Genomic DNA, 26210 nt, shown 5'->3' with positions numbered 1-26210 from the left:
TCGTAACCTGCTTTTGAGAATGCAATTGATTGAACCATTTTACAAACTTTTTCTCATTGTTTGGAGGTTTGCGCCTTTGCATATAATCTTATTCTAAGACTCCACGATGATACTTAATTTTTTTTTGGACAAGATTGTACAACCTAGGTCGATATTTGAAAAAGCTACATTAGATAGTAGGTTTCTTATTAAGGGCTGCTTTTCAAGGCCTGCACTAGCTTGAATAGCAATGTGCTATGCAACCTCAATTCTCTTGAAATTTCAAATTGTTTGCTCAAGTGAAGAACTAAAATGGTGCAAATGACCTACGTAAGGCTATGTGACTCCAATTTAGGTGCAAGTCTCAAGATTCTGGGTAAACCATTGCTGGGGATAATTGTGAACGTGCCTACTATGATTGCTGAGTTGAGTTGATGTATTAGAAGGTCATATCCGCATCTAGGAGGGGCAGGCTTTCTAGTGCCTTGGGAAGAGATTGACTTTGAAGTGGGTGTGCTTGTGCAAAGAGTATGAATTTGGTCCATATTGTGTAATTGAAGGGAAAATGCAAGTTATAGGTGATTTGATGGCATGTGGTTTGCCAATAGCTAGTAGTCTCGCCATGGGTCATGAAAAAAGTCAATTTCTTTGCTTACATGCAACATTGGGTTCTCTTGATTAATAGGACTTGAGTGGATTATGCACATATATTATTGAGGAATAATCAAGGAGTTGTGCTGCAAGTTGCTTGGTGATAAGGCCACATGAGTTCTAGGTGATCTTGATGGCACAGTCGTCTCTTTGTATGCACTACAAAGAACCAAGTTTGTATTGGAGTACTTGTTACATCATTTTTCTTATTTCATGTACTAAGAATTTCTGCCATATTGGAGCATGCATTTTGCTCACCACTCAGAATACACTAACTCTTGTCCGCTTTAGAAGTTCATCAAAGAGTGATGGCATAAAGTGCATTGGAAAGGTATGTATTAGGAATGTGAGAGTGAAACATAGTATTATTAGTAGAACATGAGAAGCACAGCCTTGGCTTTTATATGAGAGAGAGAGAGAGAGAGAGAGAGAGAGAGAGAGAGAGAGAGAGAGAGAGAGAGAGAGAGAGAGAGAGAGAGAGAGAGAGAGAGAGAGAGAGAGAGAGAGAGAGTGTGTGTGTGTGTGTGTGTGTGCACGTGGGCACGCATGCATGCGCGTGCTTGCACCTGTGATATTGATGTCCTCTAAGATGCTTCGGAGGTTCACAAGCTAGAACAACAAACTCAAGATCTATACATAGTCCACTTTGGAATGCCAATGGCATGAATACACATGAATTATTAAGATTACAAGAGTTACTATACAGGCTCTTTAAACTCTTCTATGAATGTTCGAAGTCATACAAGTTAAAAACCAAACAAAAGCAAATATTAGAGAATCAAGGTTTCAAGCGAGTAACATCCTGGCACATACAAGTTAAAAACCAAACAAAAGCCAATATTAGAGAATCAAGGTTTCAAGTGAGTGACATCGTGGCACATCACCAAACAAGGGAATAACCAAGTTTGGAGATATAGAAGATATTAGACACTTAATGATATATTATAATATTAATAGTACATGTGAAAAATATATTCCCTACAAAACAAGAGAACTAGCCAATAGAATTCATGATTCTGGCCATGTCTCTACTGTCCAGTTTTCCTATTGAACATGAGATGCTAAGATACAATTTTACTTTGGAAAAGACACATTGTGATCCAACTTTGGCATTACTGCCTTCAAGCTCTCTCTTAACCTTGGCCTCGTAGATGAGTTGGAGGGTGAAAAAGCTTGCAATTTGGTGGCCAAAAGATGTGGGTTTGCCACCAAGTTACCAAGCCCAAAAACATCAAACTATCTTGGTTGTTGCCTTAGATCCCAAGCCTTTACAAGATGTCTTGCCAGGTGGTTTTGGCAATATAGCCATCCTGTAAGGCATGCCTGAGAGTGTCCTCTTCACCACAAAAGCAGGACCCATGCCTCTACTCTTGAGTTTACTCCCAATGATGAGAGATGCCAACACCACTTTCCATGCTAGCACTTTATCCTTCAATGGCAGCTTCAAAGACCATTTTCCTCTCATGATTTCATTGAATTGCCTTTTTGAAATTTTGACTTGTCATGCTTTATTTTCTCTGTCAACCTCAGGAGAGGAAGGAGTTAACACGGATTTGATGAGCTTTTTGCTCAGCTTGTATTGCATGATGTTGGTGGTTGAAATAGATTGTTGATTGCATCTTGCCTCTAATGGATTTAACACCTAACTCGAGCTCTTTTTTTAGGCTTTCCACAACCATGGGCACCAAGTATCTGTTCTTGTGAGATTTGTTCCATAGGAATTTGCTGATCAAGGAATCCCAAGTTTATTTGTGTAGTGGAGCTCCACGCAACTAGAGACAAATAGAAATTTAGTGTAGGATAGACAAAAAGCTTGAGTATCTTAAGCCTAGCATGAAGAGGCCATGACTTGGAAGACCAACAATTGAGTTTTTTCCTTACCTTCTCAAGTGTCCAGCTTGCACGTTCTGATTCCATAAAACCCAGTCCTACTAGAAAGCCAAAATATATAAAAGTATTGCCCTTGGTAACTATCTTTACTTTCCATCCTCTCAAACAGCAGTCTTCTGTCACACTTGTTTAGATTTCTTTGGTCTACTTTCAATATCATCAACAAATTGTCGGTGAAACCTTGCCCAATAATATATTTATCATGATACTTGAGCCCTTGAAGTTGACCTTTTTCCACACAAGTCAATAAGAAAAAATAGAGGATGTGTGGCCAATGCAAACAATAAGGGGCTGAGAGGGCATCCTTGGTAGACCCCCCTCTTGATAGTCAGAAGGGTCAAGCAAAGAACCATTTAGAGAGATATGGGCTTCAACTTAGTCTCCTAAGAGGAATGGCAAGTGTGCAATTCTCCTACCAAAACCCATCCTGATCATGACCTCTTCTATATACCTCCTTGAGACTTTGTCAAAGGCCTTTTCTAGATCTATCAATAAGAAGACAACTTGTTGTTTGTAGGTGGCAGCCCCTTTTGTGGCCACAATGATATTTAACACATTGTTTAACATGGATCTTCCCTTAATGAGCCCATATTGTCACTAATGAATAGTTCTTTGGAGGATGGGCATTAGCCCATGGCCGTGAACACTTTATAGGAAAATTGTATCCATTGTCTCTTCCTCAGACTTGATTCATTATAGCCATGGATATTCACAATGCATGTAGTACTGTCTTCCCATTTAATGGAGATTTGCAATAGTCGGCATCCTGTGAGCTGAACTTGAGCACATGGGACTTGTCTCTTCTTGCAATAACTATAACACCTAAATCATGCCATTACAATTTGGAGATTGATTCATGCGATCTATAGTACATTCAAATCCCTTGTCATGCTGGCTTCCATATTGCCCTAATCCTTAAACCATGAGTTGGGGACACTCTCTGGTTTTCCTATTTTGTCGGAGATAGTCTATGGTGAGAACCAATGCTCTCGCATGATGCTATGGATATTAGAATCCTCATACCTAGAAAGCATCTAGAATTTAGCGTCCATACCTAGGTATTCCCTCTCAAGTTGGTCCAATGGAATTTTATTGATGTTAGCAAATCCATTTGCTTTGTTGTAGCTTGCTTTAGGAATCACTGCTCCATTCTAGAAGTTGCAAATTTGTGGTGGCCTTGGCCAATTGCTCTTAGGGATGACGAGCTCCTGTTTGCCTTTTCCTCTAGAGCTCTTGACCACTTGCCAGACTTCTTGAGTATCATTGCCTTTGCTAGTTTGGGGAAGTTTCCCATTTGATTTTCTTCTGGGTCTTGCTACCTTTGCCCATGAGGGCTTTGCAATGCTAGAAGGTTGTTCTTCATCCTGGCGGTTGTGCGAATTCCTTGAAGTTTTGACCCCAAAGTCCACAGCTATGGTAGGAGCCTGCGAACTTGATCCACGAGGGTTTGAAATCAACGTATTCTAGTTGCTTGAGATTGGTATTCCATAATAGGGAGAAACGATTCCTGAATGGACTGGCGAGGGGGGCAAATGTATAGTTGCTTCCCAAGACCCTTGGCAATGCAGCTTCCTTCTCGGCAAATATAGCTTCGAAGAAACCATTGTCCCTGTAATGGATCTGATCCATCGATCCTTCATTCTTAAGTGTTGCATTAAACCACGTTGCAACCTTCATCGCCTTGGGGGATCTTCCACTTCTCGAGCAAATGTGTTGTTGTAGTATGGGTCTTGCATTTTAACAGGAGTCGTTCCCTCGGCACACCTTGCTCGCAAGGTATTTTTATTGGTTATATCGAGAGCAAAAAGGGCGCCCACAGTCCTTGATCAAATTTGCACACATCGCAAGCAGGGTTTATTTTATTTTTTGGGTTTACTACAAAAGCTGGGTTTACTTTTGGTCAAGGTCTGCATCTATGATTTTGAGAGGGACATCCCAACTACCGCCAACACCATTCAATGGCAATGTGGGCCCACGAAATTTTAAATGCAACCGTTCCACAAAGCTCGAGGTCACTGGCTAGTGGGTTTACTATCCCCAAAATTGCGCAACTCTCGAAAATCTGCTTTTTTGTGACATGCTGGGTTTTTACTTATTGGGTTGAGATTACTGAACTTTATGGGGTTGGGTTTACATGCTGAAAAATAAATGCCCTAGATTCCGTCTTTTTTTCACATCGTCCACGGTTGATCCCATCTCTTTGGGGTCATAAAGACCCCGTGAGGGATAGTCTTGAGGGTGGATGCCACTGGATGGGCGCGAGATGTCAGTTGGGAACTTGGGAAAGGGTTGACTTTGGATCACCCGCTGGGCCGCGATTCGAAGCACCTTTTGGACACTCGAATTCGTGTCTCGCTTCCAATGCGCTCTTCCAATGGGAAGCTGCCACTCATCGGCGTATTCACAACGCACATAAAAAGGAAGAAACTTCGCTTCTGCGAGACCACCACCATCACCAACAACCACCACCAACAACGACACAAACATCACAGCCGGAAGCAGAAGAGAGAATAAGCAGAGACGCGGAACTCTGCGCAGAAAGAGAGGCTCGTTTTTCCACTTGGTTAAGAGCCGAGAGGGAGTCACGAAAACAGGAACCAGACAGACACGAAGGGTGAGGCTTCGGCTTTGCTTGTACTTCTATTAGACTTCGAATAAGAGGAATGAAACCATCCAGGACGGGGAAAACGGGATCGCAAGAGAGACGTCTCTAGCAGGACAGAGAAACTCCCTTTTTCCATTAAGCTAAGAGTTGGAGGACGCAGGAACACAGGAATTGTAGAGACACACAGATTGAGATGCTTCCGCTTTGCTTCTATTATATCCAGTTCCTTATCGATAAGAAGAGCGAAATCTTCGTCTGCAACAGCTGCTAGTCCTATCGATAAGAGGAACAGCTTTATACCTTCACAGGTGATTCAACATCTTTCTGATCTGTCATTTCAGCACCTCTGTGTGACCCTATAACTGCCGAATCATTCTGTTTGTTACTACGACGGAGGCAGTGTCTTTTGTCCTCTTAAAGGACTTCTCTTACCCTATAACTGCCGACTCATTCTGTTTGTTACTATGACGGAGGCAGTGTCTTTTGTCCTCTTAAAGGACTTCTCTTATTGGTGCAAGTGTGAAACTGTGTGCAGACCATGCGGGGGAAATTCCTTTTTGTGAACTGCCACGAGGCATATCCTTCTTAGCTTTACGATTTTTGTAATTTAAAGAATAGCATTAAATGTTTGCACCTTGGAAAGTCTGTGTAATCAGGACTGTGTACTGGGAAAAGTTCATGATGAAAGCTATGTTCAGTTAATATACTTCAATGCACCTGTTCATGGCGGGGCAGTTCACTTGAGTTCCAATGGATTCGAAGTTTTTATTAGGCTTTTAGATCATAGAATGGGCTTTAAATGGTGTGGTCATACTGGTGATTACTGGAGTGCTATTCTATCAGTGGTATTCTATTAGAGGCATCACATTCAGAGGACATATCATCATCTATGTATTGCCCATTGATCAAACTTTATGCAAGTTGTGTGTGCATGTGTGCTTTTTAAGAAAAAGAATTTCACCAAAAGAAAAAGAAAAAGAGGGGAAGAGAGAGATTGTTTGGACATGATCGATATGCTCGTTGTCATGTCGCTATGCGCACATCGTGTGAAAAAATTTAGAGTATGGCTTTCTTATTGATTTAGAGAGCCAATGCCATTTTAGACATTAGTGTTAGTGTCTATGGTTCAAAAATATTAGATTTTTGGATAAGTTTTAGCCAATTTTTGATATTTTAGATATTATTTCTTGTAAAAATCCATGAAATTGTAGACAACTTTTAGACTATGATAACATGTAATTGGCGAAATCGTGCGACACGCGATTGCTATTTTCAGGCAATGAACAACACTTCAAAGTGAGAGATAAAGAAGGAGTGATCTGGCTGAATTTTGGTCAAATGTCCTGCTATTTTATCCCATTTTCGGAGCCAATGGAAGCATTAGATTGGCGATCTGAGTAGCATAGAGGAATGTATTATTTTATACACGTTTTATCTATTAGAGTTTTATCTTCTCTCTCAAACTCCATACATTATTCTCTCTCAAACCCTTGTGATTGACTGTGAAGTACCTCTTGAATCTTCAAACATTCTCTCTAATCTACTTATCTCTTGAAGACACATCTCCATCTATCTTGTCTAGTTTTCTTGCCAAACCCCTGTGATGATCTTCAACCTTACGCGTTGCGACATTGGTGAATCCGACGTAAAGGTCGGTGTAAGAGAACTCCAAGATGGGGAATTCTTCAGGAGATACTCTACAATACTTGGTGCGCATATTGCTGCAGACTCAGCAACAACAAATCCAAATGTTATAACAACAACAACAACAAAGGTAAGACAAAGAGAAGATTGATTCCATAGCTATCAAGGCCCTAGAGGAAGTTGGGAGGGAATTAAAACATTTTGATGGTCAAAATGTCTCTGTTTTCATTCGCTTGTATATTGAGAGAACGCTCTTCTTTGGTGTACCACAACATGCATGGAGTTACTATTTTACCAGATTAGCCAAGCATGGTTTTCAAGGAAGAATCCATGGTATTTTTCAGCAAGATACGAATTGGACTACATTCAAAAAAGCCCTACGCAAAGAATTCTTCTTAGAAGACTCTGACTTAATGATGAAGAAAAGTTTCATCGATTGGGTTGAGAAACCCAACAAAGGTTTAGCTGCAACAAATTTATACCGTGAGTTTGAAAGTAAATTTGGACAACTTAATGCTGAAGACCAACATGTTAGAGATCATAGCCTGTCCGGACTGCACAGTCCAGTCGGACTGTACAGTCGGATTGCCACGTGGCAGTCCGACTGACTGCAGTCCAGTCGGCTGCATTTAATGCAACCGACCTGCCTGATTTTTTTGCCCAAATTCTGGCTATTTATAGTTGAGGTTTTCAGCAGTCTCCCGCACTTCTCTGCTCTCAGATTACAGACTAGTGGCATGCGCAGATTCCGTCTCTGTTCGCAGATTTCAGACAGGAGACAGTGCAGACTGCAGCGGACTTTGAGGTGAACAGCAGGTTGCATCGTCGAGGTGGAGACACGCAGTCCAGCGCACTGCGCCCACGTACATATTTGCATATCTTTGTATACAGCACACTTTATATAGCAGATCTTCATATTCCATTGTCTCTTTCTCCCTCTTTCTCTCTCTTCTCTCTTTGCGTTCTCTCTCTCTTAGTCTTATGCTTCCGCACCGCTGCACTCTGATATGGTATCAGAGCAGTGTTAGAGGGCTGACTGAGCGCAGAACCAACCTGAAGAGGAGTTTCTATCGCGACACAAGGTTGCGTTTTCAGCGTTTGAGGGTACGCAGAAGGGCTGCACCTCGGAACAAGGCTGAAGCGAGCGTGGACGCGCAGGAAAGGAGTTCAGGTGGTGGATTTGTTGCTGTTTACTACTGGTTGACGAGGAGGAAGTTTGAGTTTTCAGCTTTCAAGTGCATGTTTTGCTTTTTCATTGCCTCCGGCGGATGAAGAAGTTTCAGGACGCGGAAGAGCCTTAGCAGGCTGAGTTTTCACAGTCAGAGGGGGCTGCTTTTGTGTTTGTGAAGGCATTACAGGTGAAGATGTCTACAGAGATTGACTTGGAGTTCCAGACGATTATGGACCGGAAGGTGCCTGTCTTACCGGCTCTTCCCGCAGATCAGAAGCTCGATGGCGACAACTACTGCATCTGGCACGTCATGATGTTGGCCATCCTTGAGTCCTATGATTTGGCGGAGCTTGTACAGGAGATCAACCGGCCCTCGGTAAGAGATGAGTCCAAACTCTCTTTCGATGCTCGTGCGGAGTTGGCCAAGGCTCAGTCTCACTGGGACAAACTAAATGCCAGGATTCGTTCCTTTCTTTTTCTGTCTTGTACTACAGCCGTGATAGCTCACATCGAGCACTTGACGGTGGCTCGGGAGATATGGCTGGAGCTTGATCAGATGTACAACCGGATGACCCTTATGAAGCGGGTTTCTTTGGAGGTTCAGATGCGGACCTTGTCCGTAAACAAGTCTTATTCGTTGCGGGAATATATCAACAAGCTTAGACAGCTTCAGAATGCGGGGAAGCCGATTTCCTCCGAAGACATGGCGATCACACTATTGTCCCAGTTGCCGCCACGATTCGGTACTTTCTACTCCGTCCCTATTGCTTTGGGACGAGAGTCTACTCTTCGTTGGGAAGAGTCGGTTCCTATGGTCTTGGACCAAGAGGAACGGCTAAAGGGACAGAATGCTTCCAAGTCGGAGGCACTGACAGGTCAAGCCTCTCAGAAAAAGGGGAAGGACCAAAAGAAAAAGAAGGGGGATAACAAGTCAAAGAAGGACAAGGACAAGGACAAAGAATCCACATGTCATATTTGTGGAAAGACTGGCCATTGGAAGAAGGATTGCCCTGACAAAGACAAGAAGGACACCAACAAGAAGGACACGAAGGATTCTGGAACGGTGGCTGCACCGTCATCAGTTGCATTTCTTTATCTAGCTGTCATTGAGGACTCTTCACCGAATGCTTCTGATGCTGCGATGACGGCTCCCCAGGCTCGAGAGTGGATCGTTGACAGTGGTGCCCCCCGGCACATGACTCCTTCATCAGATGGTGTTGCTCAGTTGCGACCCTCGCGTAGGCAGATTCTCATTGGAGATAGCTCTTCAGTGTCTATTGCAGGACGGGGTAAGATGCAGCTTATTCCAGATGGACGTGGTGGTACCCATACCTCAGAGGTCTTGCATGTACCAGGTTTAGGGTATCATCTCCTGTCAGTTCATAAGATTTGCTCCCTTGGACTTTTGGTGGAGTTTGACAGTAACTCGGTGCGAGTCCTTGATCGTGGGTCAAGGAAGGTTCTATCATCCGGATATGAGGAGAACGGCATCTATAAATTGAAGTCTTTCACCGCCCTCTCTACTCTTCTTCTTACCTCTCAGACACAGTCAGAGTTATGGCATGCTCGGTTTGGTCACCTCAACTACGATTATCTTCGGAGGGCGTCACGTGGACAGCTTGTTCGAGGGTTGCCGGATATAGTGGTGAGCCAGCAGCCATGTGTCTCCTACATTCATGGGAAGCAGCATAGGGATGCCATTTCCCACACAGCTTCGCGGCGGTCTACTTCACCGATGGAGCTTGTATCTACGGATCTATGTGGCCCTATGAGGAACGAGTCCTTGTGTGGAAGCTCGTACTTCATACTGATCGTAGATGATTACAGCAGGATGACATGGGCCTATCTCTTGGCATTGAAGTCAGAAGCTTTCTCCCACTTCAAGGATTGGCTTCTCTTTGAGGAGAACCGATCAGGCCGGAGATTGAAGACCTTGCGATCCGACAAGGGTGGTGAATTTGTTTCTAATGAGTTTGCTCGTTTTTGTGCAGATAACGGTATTCACCAGGAGTTTGCTAATACCAACACTCCTCAAGAAAATGGCATTCTTGAATGGAAAAACCGCAGTGTGATCGAGATGGCGCGCACCATGATGGAGCACCGACAGACCTCTCAGGTTCTATGGGCCGAGGCTGTGGCTACTGCAGTCCACATCCTTAATCGATCCCCCACTTCGGCCATTGATGGGATGACACCTTTTGAGGCTTACTTTGGGACTAAGCCCGATGTTTCTTACTTTAGGGTCTTTGGGTGTGATGCCTATGTTCACATTCTCAAGGCTCACCGTGATAAATTTGAAGCAGCTTCCCAAAGACAGGTATTTGTTGGCTACAGCTCCCAGTCCCAAGGCTATCGATTGTATGATTCTGTCAAGCGGGATGTGTACACTAGTCAAGATGTGCGGTTTGTGGAGGTTCTGGCCATTTCAGCGGGTGAGGAGCATCCCGTTCTTGGAGATCCAGGGGAGAGTTGGGCTCTTGCTACAGTTCCTTTGGAGCCCGTGCCTTTTGATTATGATTCTGTTTCTGACACAGAGTCTACTGTTCCACCGGTCACCCCTGAGGAGTTACCACCGGTGGATATTCCAGAGTCTTCAGCTGATGGAGAGAGACGAGGGGAGGTTTGGCCTCCTCCTCGATGGGCCCGTGACACACTCCGTGATACAAGGATCGAGGGGGTTCCTGAGGAGTGGGAACCGCAGGATAGTCTGCGGCGGTCATGGAGGCACCAGGCACATTCTATGGAGCTTGTTTGCTCTAACTATTGTTTGATGACCCGTGTTATGCAGGATCGAGAGCCCACCTCCGTGAAGGAGGCTTTACAGTCCGCACCATGGAAGAAAGCTATGGAAGCCGAGTTGGAGGCTATTGGAGGAATGGCACTTGGTCACTCGTGCCACGCCCCCCGAATAAGAAGGTGATTGGCGTCAAATGGGTCTTCAAGACCAAGTACCTTAGCGATGGTTCTTTGGACAAGCACAAGGCTCGCCTTGTTGCTAAAGGTTTTGCATAGCGCCCAGGGATTGATTGTCATGATACTTTTGCCCCCACTGCTCGTATGGCGACTATTCGAGCTATTCTTGCGTTGGCTAGCCATAGGAGATGGCCTGTCTACCAGTTGGATGTGAAGTCGACCTTCCTCAATGGTGATTTGAAGGAGGAGATCTATGTCGAGCAGCCTCCTGGCTTTGGATCTTCAGATGGGCAAGTCTACAGGTTGAAGAAGGCCTTGTATGGCCTCAAGCAGGCTCCGCGTGCATGGAACGAGAAGATTGATACGTTCCTTCAGTCACAATTGGGATATCGGCGTTCTAAGGCCGATCCGCAGCTTTATGTTCACACTTCCGAGGATGGTTGTGTGCTTTTTGTGTTGTATGTTGATGATTTGATTGTCATAGGTGATTATGCACAGAAGGTCCAAGAGACGAAGGCAGCTTTACATCGGACGTTCGAGATGACGGACTTGGGTCTACTCCATTTCTTTTTGGGCCATGAGATTTATCAGTCTCCGCGGGGGATCTTCATGTCTCAGCAGAGATATGTACAGGAGCTCTTGGTGTCTTTTGCGATGGAGGATTGTCGGACCCTTTCTACTCCTATGGATCCGAACTGGAAGGCCACTTCCCATTCAGCTTCTCCCATGGCGGATGCTTCCCGCTATCGTCAGTTGATTGGATCCTTGATTTGGCTTCTTAACACTCGTGTTGATCTTTGTTTTGCTATTGGGCTCTTGGCAGGGTTCATGAGTGAACCTCAGACGGTGCATTGGCAGACTACTCAGAGGATACTTCGGTATTTGAGGGGGGCGTTTGATTTAGGGATTCATTATCCCGCAGGGACAGATGGTTCAGATCTTGTACTTGCAGGTTGGAGCGACTCGGATTGGGCCGGTGATGTGGACCATAGGCGGTCTACTACAGGTTACTGTTTTACCTTGGGTGCAGGTGTTATCTCATGGAGTAGCAAGAAGCAGCCCACGGTAGCCCTTTCGTCTACTGAGGTGGAGTATCGGGCCGCGTCTTCCACCACATGTGAGGCTATGTGGCTTCGGAGATTGTTGGAGGAGCTTGGCTGCCCCCAGACTCGTCCTACTTTGCTGCAGTGTGACAATGAGAGTTGCATTGCCTTGGCACGGAATCCTGTTTTTCATGCCCGGACGAAGCACATAGAGATCCAGTACCACTTCATCAGAGGGAAGCTTCTGGATGAGACCATCACTGTGGAGTATTGCAAGACGGAGAACAATCTTGCAGATTTGTTTACGAAGGCACTTCCTTAGGCTCTACTTCGGAGACATTCCAGATCTCTTAGGCTTCTGCCCCGCCCAGGCTCTGAGAGGGGGTGTTAGAGATCATAGCCTGTCCGGACTGCACAGTCCAGTCGGACTGTACAGTCGGACTGCCACGTGGCAGTCCGACTGATTGTAGTCCAGTCAGCTGCATTTAATGCAGCCGACCTGCCTGATTTTTTCACCCAGATTCTGGCTATTTATAGCCGAGGTTTTTAGCAGTCTCCCGCACTTCTCTGCTCGCAGATTACAGACTGGTGGCATGTGTAGATTCCGTCTCTGTTCGCAGATTTCAGACAGGAGACAGTGCAGACTGCAGCAGACTTCGAGGTGAACAGCAGGTTGCATCGTCGAGGTGGAGACACGCAGTCCAGCGCACTACGCCCGTGTACATATCTGCATATCGTTGTATACAGCACACTTTATACAGCAGATCTTCATCTTCCATTGTCTCTCTGTCTTTCTCTCTCTTCTCTCTCTGCGTTCTCTCTCTCTCAGTCCTACGCTTTCGCACCGCTGCACACTGACACAACAAAGTCTGGAAGGTTAGAAGATTGAATTATTTCTCAAGGCTGCAGATCCCATTCTGTAAGAGAAGCTTGCTGATTGCTTAGAAGATGCTACCTCCGAATCAGGAGTCAAGATTGCATGAACAGATGTTACTGATGTAGTTAACATGATTGCTCGAAGAGAGCAGATGCGACTAAGATTGGGCTCTACTTTAATTTCAACAACTCCATTGATGGAGCTTGTTCTACCTTCAAAATCCCCTATTCCTTTGACTAATCAACCAACTCTTTCTTCTTGTGTTCCTTCTAAAAATGATATCATGGATGAACTTATGAAAAGCATGCGTGACTTTCATCTGAATCTTACAGAAATTAGTTCCAAGGTGGAGAAGCTGGATGTCAAATTTGAAGAACGAGGACACTCATCAACTCAAAGACCCATGAGAGAAGGCTTTAAGAGGCGCTATATTTGGTGTGATAGCCAACAACATGACAAGAGGGAGTGTTCTGCCTTCTGTGAGGTTGAAGCACAGAAGCTCATCTTTTGGAAAGACATAAAAATTCATGCAGCTGAAACTGGTCTTTCACTGGAGCTAAATTTTGGCAATGGTGGAATGAATAAAAGATTAGAAGATTTAGCTGTCAAGAATGCTTACGCAGCAATTGATGCAGCTACCTGTGGGTTGCAAATTGAACCAACTAAATCAAATTTGAAAGCATATAAAGCTAATGTGCAATCTAAAGTATGAATGTAGGCACTAGATCAATTGGAACGTGGTAAAGCAGCCAAATAAGATTTGGTTAACGTCAGTCAGTGCATTTGAGGAATAACTGGTTGGAAAGAACCGGTAGATTCTTTTTCCACCTTTGCACATTTGGCTGACGTCAATCATAAAGAAGTTTTGACTGATAAAAAGAGAAGAAGAGAAGATGAATCAGGGCCTTCCTCTTCTGGCCCTCTGAAACGGGTAACTAGAAGAACGCTTGAACAACCAAAGCTTGCTGAAAATATAATCCCAGATCAAGAGATGGAAGATGCGCCACAAATAAAGAAGACCGAAGGATAGAAGAAAGGCAAGCAGCCAGGCTACAAATTGCAGTCTGACATAGAATCTGCAACCGATCTTAAACGAGTCCTAGAAGAATGAATTTTGGGAAGCAAAATTGAATTTGCCTTAGGCGAAATTCTTGGAATTGCCAAACGTGACTTCCATGATGTAATTATTAATGTAATCAAAAGGAAAAGACAATATGTTGGTGATGAAGCTGAAGAAACAGTGCATACTTTTTTGCAAGTTTTTTGAGTTTTTGTGTAAGATGAAGAGAAGTTGACTACACAAGGAATTCATCTTTGAAGCAGTTAAAGAATTAATTGCAGCAATTGAAGTTGAAGATAAAGAAAGCATGGATGCAAAAATTAAAGAAGTGAAAGGTGAAAATGCAATGGTTGGCTGGTCCAAACCAGTTGGGCAGTCCACCTCTCAAAAAGAAGGCCGTCTACAGTATACGCATGAGGAGGAAGAGGCTCGGTTCATTCCAAGCAATCACTACTTCCGTACGCATTGGGCAAGAGCAACAACGGAGACAGTCGTCAAAATTGGAGAAAAAGAAACACCATGTATTGCACTCTTAGACCTTGGCTCGGAAATAAACGTCATGGCAAGGAGTCTCTATAAAAGTGGCGAATGGCCCATAGATGTTGATCCAGGTTGGTAAATGAGAGTTGCAAACAACTCTTTTGGAGAGTTATATGCTGCATGTCCTAATGTGCAAATAACTATTGGAGACAAAAGACAATTTTCACTTTTTTGTTCAAGACTCTTGTAGTTACCCTATCATTCTTGGGCAACCTTACATTTCTGAAGCCCACTTGGAAACAAAAGCTCTTGATGATGGTTATTTCTATGCTCAAATTCAAAGCAAGGATAATGAACGAGCTGTCTAATGTCTTACTGTGTGTGTTAACCATTATCGAAACAGAGATCGATTTGTGATTATCTTGTGTCTTCTAATGCCCGAGAATTCAAGGGTTTTCAGACTGCACTGCTATAAAAGGAGGCTATGGCAGTGCGTTATGTAAAAAGATTGAACCTCCTTATACAACAGAAACTGTCTCTCTAGCAAATCTGTATGTATGTACAACCAATAGTATGGGTTGTTATAAGTCTCTTTCAGCTATAACTAAAGCTGAAAGAAAATATTTATGTCACGTAAAAAGGGAGTTGAAAACTTATGACATGATGGCTGAAAATGAAGATATTTCGGGTTTTTTTTTGGATTGATTACTATTGACACATTGATTGAAATATATACAGCTGCTTATATAAAAAATCAAGTTGAAAATCAGTCCATAGAAGTATGTACATTGGATTTTTACCAAATAACTCAAGAATTTATTGAGCAGGAAGACATTGGTTTACTCAACAAAGCTGAAGCGCAAGTGGAGACAAAATACAAGACAGTGGATAAAAAAGTCAAGCCTGTGTCCACTGCCTCTTGAAAGTGAAGGGTTAGCTGATAGGGCAACAAATCAGCCAAGTCTTCGTGATCCTTCCAACATTGGTTACAAGTTCATATCTGAAAGTATAAAAGAGCTCAAAATAGGTGAAAATTCTTTCCTTTCACCAGCTGAAAAACACTCTTTTATGCAAATGCTAATGAAACATGGAAAAGCTTTTGCATTTCAGCTAAGTGAAATAGGCTGTGTGGATCCAAATATTGTGGCTCCTATGGTTATTTTTACGGTCCCATATGTGCCCTGGAACCTCAAGCCTATTCCTGTTCCAAGGGCGCATTTGCCCAAATTACTGGAACTTCTAAATGAAAAGATCAGAATGAAGATTTTAGAACCTTCTTCATCACCTTACTCAAATCGATGGTTTACCGTATCCAAGAAAAAGGGATATTTATGATTCATCCAAGATCTATAGTCTGTTAATTGTGTCACAATCCAAAATGTTAGTTCGGGCCCAATTGTTGACGAGTTTGCTGAAGCTTTTGTAGGTAGAGTAATTTATTCTATGGGCGATCTATATTCAGGATATGACTAATTTTAGCTTTCATTAGAAAGCCGAGACATTACCACAATGAAGACACCTCTTGGATTGGTCCGCATGTGCATTCTACCACAAGGTGCAACAAACTCTGTAGCCCATATGATGAATGCCATGCACAAAGTCTTAAGGGACTTTATTCCACAACTTACTCTTCTATTTCTTGATGATGTACCTATCAAGGGATGTGAAGTCAATGAAAAGAATGAGGAGCTTGACGAAGACGCAGGACGTTTGTAGTTAACCATATTCATGATTGTGACAGGATTTTGACAAGGCTAGAAGAGGTATATCTTACCCTTTCTGGAGCTAAGTTGATTTTTGGAGTAGAAGTCCTAGTGATCGGACATTTGTGTGGCCTCTACGGATATAAATCTTCACCAATCAAGATAGATGCCATCAGCAGAATGCAAGAAAAATGCACAAATATCTCAGAGGTGAGAAGATTTCTTGGCGCATGTGTATTCTATCTCATATGGATACCACATATTGCTCATGTCATTGAAAATCTTTATCAATTATTAAGAAAATGCCAAAGATTCTCTTGGGGCAAAGAGCATACTCTCATTGTACGCAAACTAAAGAAGTTAATTTCAGTCCCCACTCTCAAAAGGGCTGATTATTGAAATGGTCAACCCATCATCCTTACTATGGATACAAGTCCCATTGGGATAGGATGGGCTGCTGGCCAAGAAGACCTTGAAGATAGCATGTATGCAATTCGTTTTGGAGCAAAGGTTCTCAATGAACGTCAAAGAATGTATGCACAAGTAAAAAGGGAATTGTGGGGAGTTGTAACAGCATTAAAGTGTGATCGTGAATACTTTATAGGTGCTTCCGTAGTGGTAGAAACTGATTGTCTTTCACTTTGGGGCATGATTGCCAACTGCTCTACACCCGACATTGCTATGCTAAGATGGATTGCATATATTAAATCTCTCAACCCCGAATTAAAGCATATTGCAGCAAAGGCGAATCCAGTTGCTGACATGCTATCACGTGCAAGATATGACAATGAAGAAGAGCTTATGGAAGAAGATGAAGCTGAATCTATACTTCCTGAATTTCATTTTATGGTTGCTGAAAGTACCTTTTCAGTTGCTGCATATACAAACCCAAAGCTGAATCTTGCAGGTGAAGCTGATCTTTTTAATGGTATAGCATTAAGTACAGTAAGAATAGGAAAAGGTATTGCTGTAAATCAGCATACAGCAACAAAGATCAAAGATTTATCTATGGAAGAAGGGTGGTCAACTAGAAGTCAACATGCTCATTGCATTGCTTGAGTTCTAGTTCATTTCCTTGAAGAAGATTATGAAGAAGATTGACTGAAGATCGGCCAATATTTGAGCACAATGAAAAAGTAGGAGTCTTGGACTGATGAAGAGTTCAAGCATATTAAGAGGAAAGCTTATGGCTTTTTTCTTAAAGAAGGGCATCTATGGAAGCACGCAAAGAAGAAGAAAGGAGTGCCTGTTCGAGTTTTAGGTAACAAAAGATTGCAACAACAGGTAATGAAGGAATTTTATGAAAGCCTGTGGGCTGGCCATAGAGGCATATGGGGAACCTTTAGTAAAGTCAAAGAAAAATATTGGTAGCAAAACATGTATCGGGATATAGTACATTTTGTTGAAACCTGTTATATGTGTCAGATGTATTCTATGGTCAAGCATTGAGATGGGTTACAACCAACTTATCCTTTGTCTATACATTATAAATGGGTTATTGATCTTATAACTATGCCTACAAGAATATGGAATATGCGATATTTAGTGCTTGCAAGAGAGGATCTAACCAATCAAGTTGAAGGCAAAGCCTTAACAACCAAGACCGCTCAAGTTGTTTGTCGTTTTTTGCTTGAAGAAGTGTTTTGCAAATATGGTTGTGTTGGCAAGGTAACTGCAGATAGAGGAGAATTGGATGCCGATGAGGCACGCAACTTCTTTGCTCAATTGGGTATCAAGCCGGCTTTGACATTAGCCTATAATCCTGAAGGCAATGGAAAGAGTGAGAGAGGACATCAACCTATTCTCAAGGCTTTAGCAAAGTCTTGTAGAGGAAAGATCAAAGAATGGCCTAAAATGCTACCTTTTGCATTATGGGATGACCGGACTACTTATAGTACAGTGACTGGCTATATGCCAGCTGAACTTATGCATAGACAACAACCAATTATGCCAATTGAAGAATCTATTCTCACATGGAGTCTTCTACCTTGGGAGGAAGGCATCAGTAGAGAAGAGTTGTTGACTTTGTGCATATGGCAGCTAGAAAGAAGGCCTGAAGATGTTCAAGCAACTATTGAGAAGCTAAAGACAGCAAGACTAAATAACAAAAGAAGATTTGATAAACTACATCGACTTCGGCCAAGAGTAATTCAACAAAATGACTGGGTGCTTGTCTATGTAGTATGACAGCAGCCTAGACAATCAATACAGTGCTTCTAGGAAGATGGTAAAGCGTTGGTTTGGCCCGTATGTGATAAAGGTCATTCATGACAATTCCACATATTCATTGGCTGAATTGGATGGAATAAGCATGAAGATACCCATAGTTGGAAAACGAATCAAGCTTTTCAAATGAAGAGAAAGTTTAACATATGAGTCAGAAGACTTGGATATAATTCAAGAGCATGAAGACATAGAGGAAGAAGAAGAGGCAGAAGATGAAGACATTGACATGGCAGAAGATACTTCTTCTGACACTGCAAATCCGTAAGACTTTGGCACATGTCAGAGGATGTGCAGGTTAGGAGGGGGTGGATGTTGTGCCGCTACGCGCACATCATGTGAAAAAATCTAGAGTGGCTTTCTTATTGATTTAGAGAGCCAATGCCATTTTAGACATTAGTGTTAGTGTCCATGGTTCAAAAATATTAGATTTTTGAACAAGTTTTTAGTCAAATTTTGATATTTTAGATATTATCTCTTGTAAAAATCCATAAAACTGTAGACAACTTCTAGATTATGATAATATGTAAAAGAAAGCATTTAGCTTTCAACTAATTTGAGAGGATTTTATGTAAAAAGAGAGATTGGCGAAATCGTGCGACGCGCGATTGTTGTTTTCAAGCAGTGAATAGCACTCTAAATTGGGAGATGGAGTGATCTGGCTGAATTCTGGGTAGGTGTCCTGTTATTTTACCCCCCTTTCGGAGCTAATGGAAGCATTAGATTGGCGATTTGAGCAGCATAGAGGAAGGTATTATTTTATACACGTTTTTGTCTATTAGAGTTTTATCTTCTCATTATGCTGAAATAAACTGACAGGCTTCATCTCTGAAATAAACTGACAGGCAGTTGATTGGGTCATTGGTATGGCTCCTTAATACCTGGATTGATTTGTGTTTTCTTGTAGGTTTACTTGCAAGGCGCATGAGTGAACCCAAGTTGGTTTATTGGCAAGTTGCTTTGAGGATTTTGCACTTCTTGAGGGAGACACTTGACCTAGATATTTATTATCTAGCAGGTACACGAGATTCCAGCTTGGTCCTATAGGGTTGGATGGATTCCAATCGGGCTAGAGATGTTGACCACGGGAGGTCAATAACAGGATATTATTTCACTTTGGATGTAGGTGCTATCTTTTAGAGTAGCAAGAAGCAACCCATTGTTGCCCTATTATCTATAGAGGCGAAGTATTGAGCGGTGTCTTCTACCACACACACTGTGGCTTTGGTGATTGTTAAGAGAGCTTGGTTGTCCTTAGACAAGTCCTACGATACTGCGACAATGAGAGTTGCATTTCTTTTCCTTGGACTCCCGTATTCCATGCTAGGTTGAAGCACATTGAGATATAGTATCATTTCATTTTGAAGAAGGTATTGGATGAGACCATTGATGTGGTGTACTACAAGAGGGAGGATAACTTGGTAGATTTGTTTATGAAGGTTCCTTTGACAACACTTCGGATCCTTACGGCTTATGCCCCTTCTAGGATCTGAGCGGGGGTATTTGAGATTTATTCATCCCTTGGATAGGCATTGGCAATTTACTGTTGTTCAAGTAGCACTCTTGGGCATAGTTATGCATTTCTTGTGTATAGATCGCAGTTTTTGCAGTCTTTTGGTGATTTTCAGCAGTGCTAGGCAGTTAACCTGGTCATGCAGTTTGTGTAGATGCCACCTCGCATAGGTGGTATAATGCAACATTTTTTAATACATTATTTATTGCTGCGATTTTTATCTACAGCAGTTAGCCAAATCAAATTGGCCGACCTGATTATTTTATTAGTTTTATTCATGCCTATTTATAGGCTAGCCAGTCTCCGATCATCTCACTTGGTTTTTCAAGTGGAGAGAGAGATTGTCTCATGGAGATACATTTGACGGCCCATGTGCATATATGCCTTCTTCATTTCGGCATTCATTCACTATTATCTCTTTTCTCTCACCTTTTTCTCTCCGTGTTCTTTTTCTTTCAGTCCGGTCATATGCTTATGTATTCACTGCATTAAGAAAATTTGGATGCCCGAAATCAAAATGTTGAAATAGGAGAAATATTTCAAAATGGAAACGTGTTTTGGGATCGTTGTTGTTGTTGTTGTTTTCCCCCCCTTTTTGGTAGGCTTCTTTTTTTTTTTTTGGAGATTTTGAAATAAAAGTTTTATTGTACTTTCTTTGGGGGGTCTGGGCCTTGAACTTTACACACCCATTTTTTTGATTTTTGTCAACATGCAATGTATGGATCTATTTTTCATAAATAAAAACATTGAATGAATAGATCGAAAAGATTTTCATTGAAATAATAAATGCTCCCGAGATTTTCACATGGATTTGATTTGCTTACTATCAAGGTTGTACTCTTGCTAGCAACCAATAGCTACTAAATAGTGAGTGTAATGTCTATGTTTGGCAATGTAGGCATCTAGTTCTATAAAGTCTAAATAGTAGCTTGTATAGTGTACTACAAGTACACACAAATGCACACTCTTACACATACATACACATTTAACTTTACATTTATATTTATATCTATGTATTTATTTGTATTTTTGTTAATATATCTTGAGATTTGGTTTCTCGATTCTCTGTTTTAGATTGAGACCAAGACTTTGTTTTATGATTGTGAAACATTTTTTTAAAACTATGTTTGAAACCAACCTTCCTTCTTGGATAGGGTGGTAAATAACTTGATTTGACATTGATTACAGCAAGTATAAAATTCACATAAATTGAAAATGCACACTTTACCACTTTAATCTTGGACATTGAATTCCCAGTTGGCCCCAAAACTGACGCCTCTTTTAGTATTTTTTTATCTTATTTGCAAATGAAAGGAATATAAGTGAGATCCTATGATCTCCTCCACTAATCCAAGTGCCTCTTGCTATTAAAATTGACTAGCAAGCCTCCAAATCAATTTGCTCATTGGTTTGTTTGGGGATTGGCCTTCATCTTGCTCCTTGAAAGATAAATTCAGCCCTAAATCTAATATTGGTTGGTTGGCCTTTTGAATCTCCCTGAAATTTCTCAATTTCACTTGTTGGAATTCAAGTCCTAGACCCTCAATTTTAAGCACACATCCTAAGGTGGTTGTCAAACCCTAACTTTTGTGGTAAATTAGGCTTTATAGTAGAGATTGGCTGAAATATCTTTCTCTGATGGCTTAAACTACTGAAAAATATTGAGATAACTTGAGAGATGGTTGGGGGATGAGAGAGAATGGTATAGAGAGAGAAATTTCAAAGTTTCATCAGGAGAAATGTTGAAAAATTACTGCTGTCCTGCTCAAACAGCCATGGAAGCTATCATCTACAGCTTAAGATCATAAAAAAGATTGCTGCTACATCGTGTATGCTGTCATTTGCACCAGGACCTTGGGCTGCTGTCACCTACTCTTGAACGGCTCCAAATTGCTGTCACATGTTGTAGGACTAATCCCTGGTGGCTGCAAATCACATTAGCAGCCTCTCCTTGCTCTCTTATAGTCTCCTCCTCTCTCACAATGGCTGAAATAGACTTCCACCAGCCCCTAAAAACGTTTTTCCTGCTTGCATTGGCAAGTTTTGCCAAGTGACAGCCTCGTAATTCCATTTTTCAGCATTATCTAGCTTATTAAATTAATTTTCAAAAGATGCTTCTCGTGATGCTACTTATGTCCATATCGGCGTACGAGTGGCACAAATAAAGGAAGGGCCCATTTATTGCATGAGCCAAGATTGGAAGTGCAATTTTGTCCCAATGTCACACCGGAGAAGAAAAGGGAGCTTCTAGATCGTATGGCTAGACAAGAGGCTCTATTTGCATCGAGGCATGCACGAGTGGCGGTTGATCCAGCTACACTTGCGGCAATGGCAGCAGCAACAAGTAAGTGTGGCATTCACACCACATGGAGTTGCTGGATTGAGTCCATATTCACCATCAGTGCCTTTGTCCTTGACCATTAGAAGCTAGACTACTCTCGAGGGAAGTTGGGACCCAATAAAAAAAGAGGAGACAGATCCAACAGTTACTTGTTTCTTCTACCACGACCATATTGCCTTTCATACAGCCAGGTTTTGAGTCTTGACAAATGGATATGCTCGAATCTTTACTATTTACATTTTTTTTCCTTAAATAATATATTTATTAAATTTATAACTTGGTTATAACTTATATAATATAAACTTATAACTTGTTCTAAAATCATGTCATCATGATAATTATTGTGTTATTATTTTATGTCCCTAGGTCGGAGTACTTTAGAGCCATGTTGAAGGTCGGAGAGTATGGGCCTAACTATGTGCCCCCCCCCCTCTTCTGAGACTTTACGCACTACCTTACTCGATAAGGAAAAGCGTGTTGTGGAGCCAACTGTAGCAAACATAAAGAGAGATTGGAAGAAAAATGGCGTCACACTTATCGCTGATGGGTGGAGTGACACGAGAAAGAGGTATATCCATAGCATTGTAGCTTATTCTCGAGGGGAGATGTATTTTATGTCATCCCATGATGCTTCAGGGACCGGGAAGTCCGCAAATCAGCTTGCAGTAGAGTGGATCTCTTCCATTGAAATTGTTGGGCCACATTTGGTGGTTAGTTTTGTGGCTGATGGTGAGCCTACAAATAAGGCAGCAGGTGCCATTGTTCGGGGAGTATATAAGCAGATCACATTTTCTTATTGCATGGCACATTGCTTGAATAACCTTTTGAAGGATATTGGTGAGTTATCATGGGTCCATCTTGTGATACATGATGCAAATCAAATGGTTACTTTTATTTTAAATCACCAATATCTTCTCTGAGTTAAAAAAAAGGTAAAAAAAGATGTCATTGAAGTATTCAAACACACGGTTTGCCTACAACTTTTTGATGTTGGGACGTCTCAGAGAATATATGGGTGCAGTGAGACAATTGTTTGTTAGTGATGAGTTTAGTACTTTTTCATTGGCAGTCACTCCTGTGGGCATAACATGCAGAGAAAATGCAGAGAGCCATGAATTTTTGGGATAATGTTAAAAAAATTGATGCAATGGTTGTTGTTACGGGGATGTGAAATTTTGAGATGCTTTAATCTTGCTAGTAACATTTGATTAAGTTACTAATCAAATGTGCAAGGTTGTTTAGCACATGTGATGCACATGGTAGTTATTTCATGGGAACGGGCCAAGGACCCTGAGGATGCAGTGGGTGTTAAAGGCAAAAGTTGTGTTAAGTTATGCCAACTGGGTTTTGGTGGTCAGTTGGTGCCAGGTTGGACCCTAGGACAATTGTTTGGCCATTAAGTGTCAGTGGTGACACTAGGGACTAGCATTAATTAATTAATGCTAGTCTAAGGGTCAACAGAGGTTGGAAACCGCTCCAAGTTGCAAATGGCCTAGCCAATTTCATTCCAGATGGGCATGTTTAATTTTGGGCAGGGTCAAAAGGGTTGAAATTAATTTTTAGAATTAATTAATTCTGAAAAATTAATTTAATGACTGAAAATGCATTAGGAAGGCTGCCACTTGGCAAAACTTTCCCATGCAACTAGGGAGAAGGCTGTTGGAGGGTGGTGGAAGCTGAACGGCAGCCATTCGGAGCTTGGTGGAGGGAGAGGAGGTGATCAGATTTGGCTCTGAGAGGCGACGACGACTGATCGCGCGCCGCGACAGAACAGGGGGCAACAGGTTTTCTCTTCCGTCTCAAGAGAGGCGGCAGTAGGAGAGGAGGGCTCGCGAGTTGAGCTGGTGTTTTACCCCCCTTTTGAAGCTGTTGGTGCCATCAGATTTGTCATCAGAGCTACGAATTAGAAGATACATTTCAGCTGATTTTCTCTCTTTTTACAGCGTTCTCTCATCTCCTCTAGTCTATGCCCAAGTATTCTCAGCAATTTTCAGCCATGGGTAGCAGAGTACAGCCAAATTCGGTGGACAGCAAAGAGTTTACTGCTATAAACCCTAAATTACAGCAGTAATTAGGGTTTAGCAGCCACCTTGGTACCCATGCCATCAGTCAAAGGCATTGTACACTAAAATTAGCACCGGAAATTCGTGGAATTGTGAGGATTTCAGATGCCAGCCCATCTATTGTGAATTTGGGGCAGCATTTGACCAGTTGGGGTTCCATTAGAGCAAGTCCTAGGTGAAAATCAAGGGGCAATTTGCCCGAATGCTTTGCTGATTATTGGAACAGCAAGGGGTTTTTGAATCAGGTAAGGAGATTGTGAAATCTTGGCTTGTAATTTATCCATCAGCAATTGAAATTAAAGAAATACCGAAAGGGGCGCCAGTTTTGGGGCCAACAAGGTGTCCATTGCCCAAGTTTATGAAGGTAAAGTGAGCATTTCAGTTTATGTTCATTTGCTAATTGCTGTAATTAAGTGCTTAATTAGGTTAAACCACCCTATCCGAGAAGGAAGGCTGGTTTCATGGTTCCATTGCCGGGACAATCACTCAATCTCTTGTTTTGGTGAGCCCAAGGCACCTGATTACAAGCCAAAGCTTTGTGCTAGTGCTGATTTTTATGCTCAGCTGAGAAATTACAGCAACATGTCGTCATATAGTGAGATGGAATCAAGCAGTGATGATGCCTCTCAGTATGGACATTCTCATGGGAATGAAGGAAATGCAATGCCTAACCTTGGACAAGGCTCTCATGATGGACAACAAGCTGAAAATGTTGCTGTTGGGCAAGATGCAGGGCCTTCAAGCCGTCATGAGATAGATGACCAGCAAAGTGAAGAGGAATTTGATGGACCAGTTCAAGAATCGGATGAGGACAGCAGCAAATCTCTTTGCTAAATTGGCAAAGGATCCTCAGTTAACCCGATTTTTGAATGCTCCGAAGAAGGACAGCAAAGGCAAGAAGAAGAAGTCAACTTCTACACCTTTGGGACAGCAAGATGCAAGGAAGGTAGTGCCAAATCTTTCACTTGAAGCTCCTAAAGAGGCCAATGAAGCTAAACAATTGGTACCTATGGGGCAAGGAATGCAAATGCAAGGCCATTATGGAAGTGCCAATCCAATGGATTTTGGACAGCCGGGCGTGCATGCTATGATAGGGCAACCAGGATACTTTGGTGGTAGCACGATTTTTCATGCAATGGTTGGCCAAGGGCCGCATATGGGAATGCATGGCACAAGTCCCTATGGTATGCAGCAACCAATGCATGGTGTGCAAGGCCCATTGTTTTCGGGTATGGCTGGAAATGTGCAAAACCCTATGTATGGTAGCATTGGTTTGATGCGTGGGGCACAAAGTGGAATGTTTGTTTGGCAATGCATTTGCACCCCGGAATGCTTATGGGGCTCAGGGAATGACTGCTGGTCATGCAAATGCTTCATTTGGGCTTGGTCATGATGTAAATACAGCAAATGCGCCCTTTTTGCAGCAGCCAATGTATGACAACTTGACTCCCAAAGGGGAAGCAAAAGACTATGATGAGGGTGGAAAAGCAGTGAAGTTTGAGTCCTTCAGTGGCGCACAAGATAGGCTGAAAGCTTTGACCTTCATTCAACAGTTTGATGCAGCCTATTCAGGGGAAAATTTCACCGAATCCTCTAAGATTCGAAAGGTAGCCACTTTCTTAAAGGGGAATGCATTGCAGTGATGGTCCACGCTCTTGATGCAAGGTAGAGCATTGTCAACATGGGTACAATTCAAGCAAATGTTTGCCTCGAATTGGTTGACTAGTACCTTTGAGGTGGACATCATGACAGCTTGGAACAAGCTTGATGCTAAGGAATGCAAGAATTTAGAGCAATACAATAAGAAGTTTTGGGATGCATTGCTGCCCGTCGCTTCTTATTGTGCCGTACCCCTTCATGAGCAAGTGGAAAAATATGTATGTGGGCTGCCCAAAGGAATCATGGATTTTTGCATAAAATCCACTGTGTCTAGCATGTCTCAGCTCATAGAGACTGCTGCTACAGCCGATGCTTTGTCGTGTGGAAAGGATTCGGGCTTCCAAGAGAGCGGGGAGAAGCCGAATAAAAAGTTGTTTAAGGCTGAGAAAAGGGGC

The 26210-nt window shown here is 42.3% G+C and overlaps 1 protein-coding gene across 1 annotated transcript in view; it reads left to right on the top strand.

Annotated features, from left to right (window-relative positions):
• Positions 1-4789: 4789 nt before the first annotated feature.
• LOC148027285 (uncharacterized) overlaps positions 4790-26210 on the top strand; it is a 54258-nt gene continuing 32837 nt past the window's right edge. Inside the window, exon 1 of the mRNA XM_087691863.1 lies at positions 4790-5433. The gene's annotated coding sequence lies outside the window, so the exon portion shown is untranslated. The remainder of the gene's footprint in view (positions 5434-26210) is intronic.

Source organism: Lygodium microphyllum, chromosome 13, assembly GCF_053477565.2.
Source record: "Lygodium microphyllum isolate KBCC chromosome 13, Lygodium_microphyllum_v1.1.10, whole genome shotgun sequence".
NCBI classification, from domain to species: Eukaryota; Viridiplantae; Streptophyta; class Polypodiopsida; order Schizaeales; family Lygodiaceae; genus Lygodium; species Lygodium microphyllum.
Note: the sequence above shows the minus strand (reverse complement) of the source record. Positions and strands in the feature narration are given on the sequence as shown.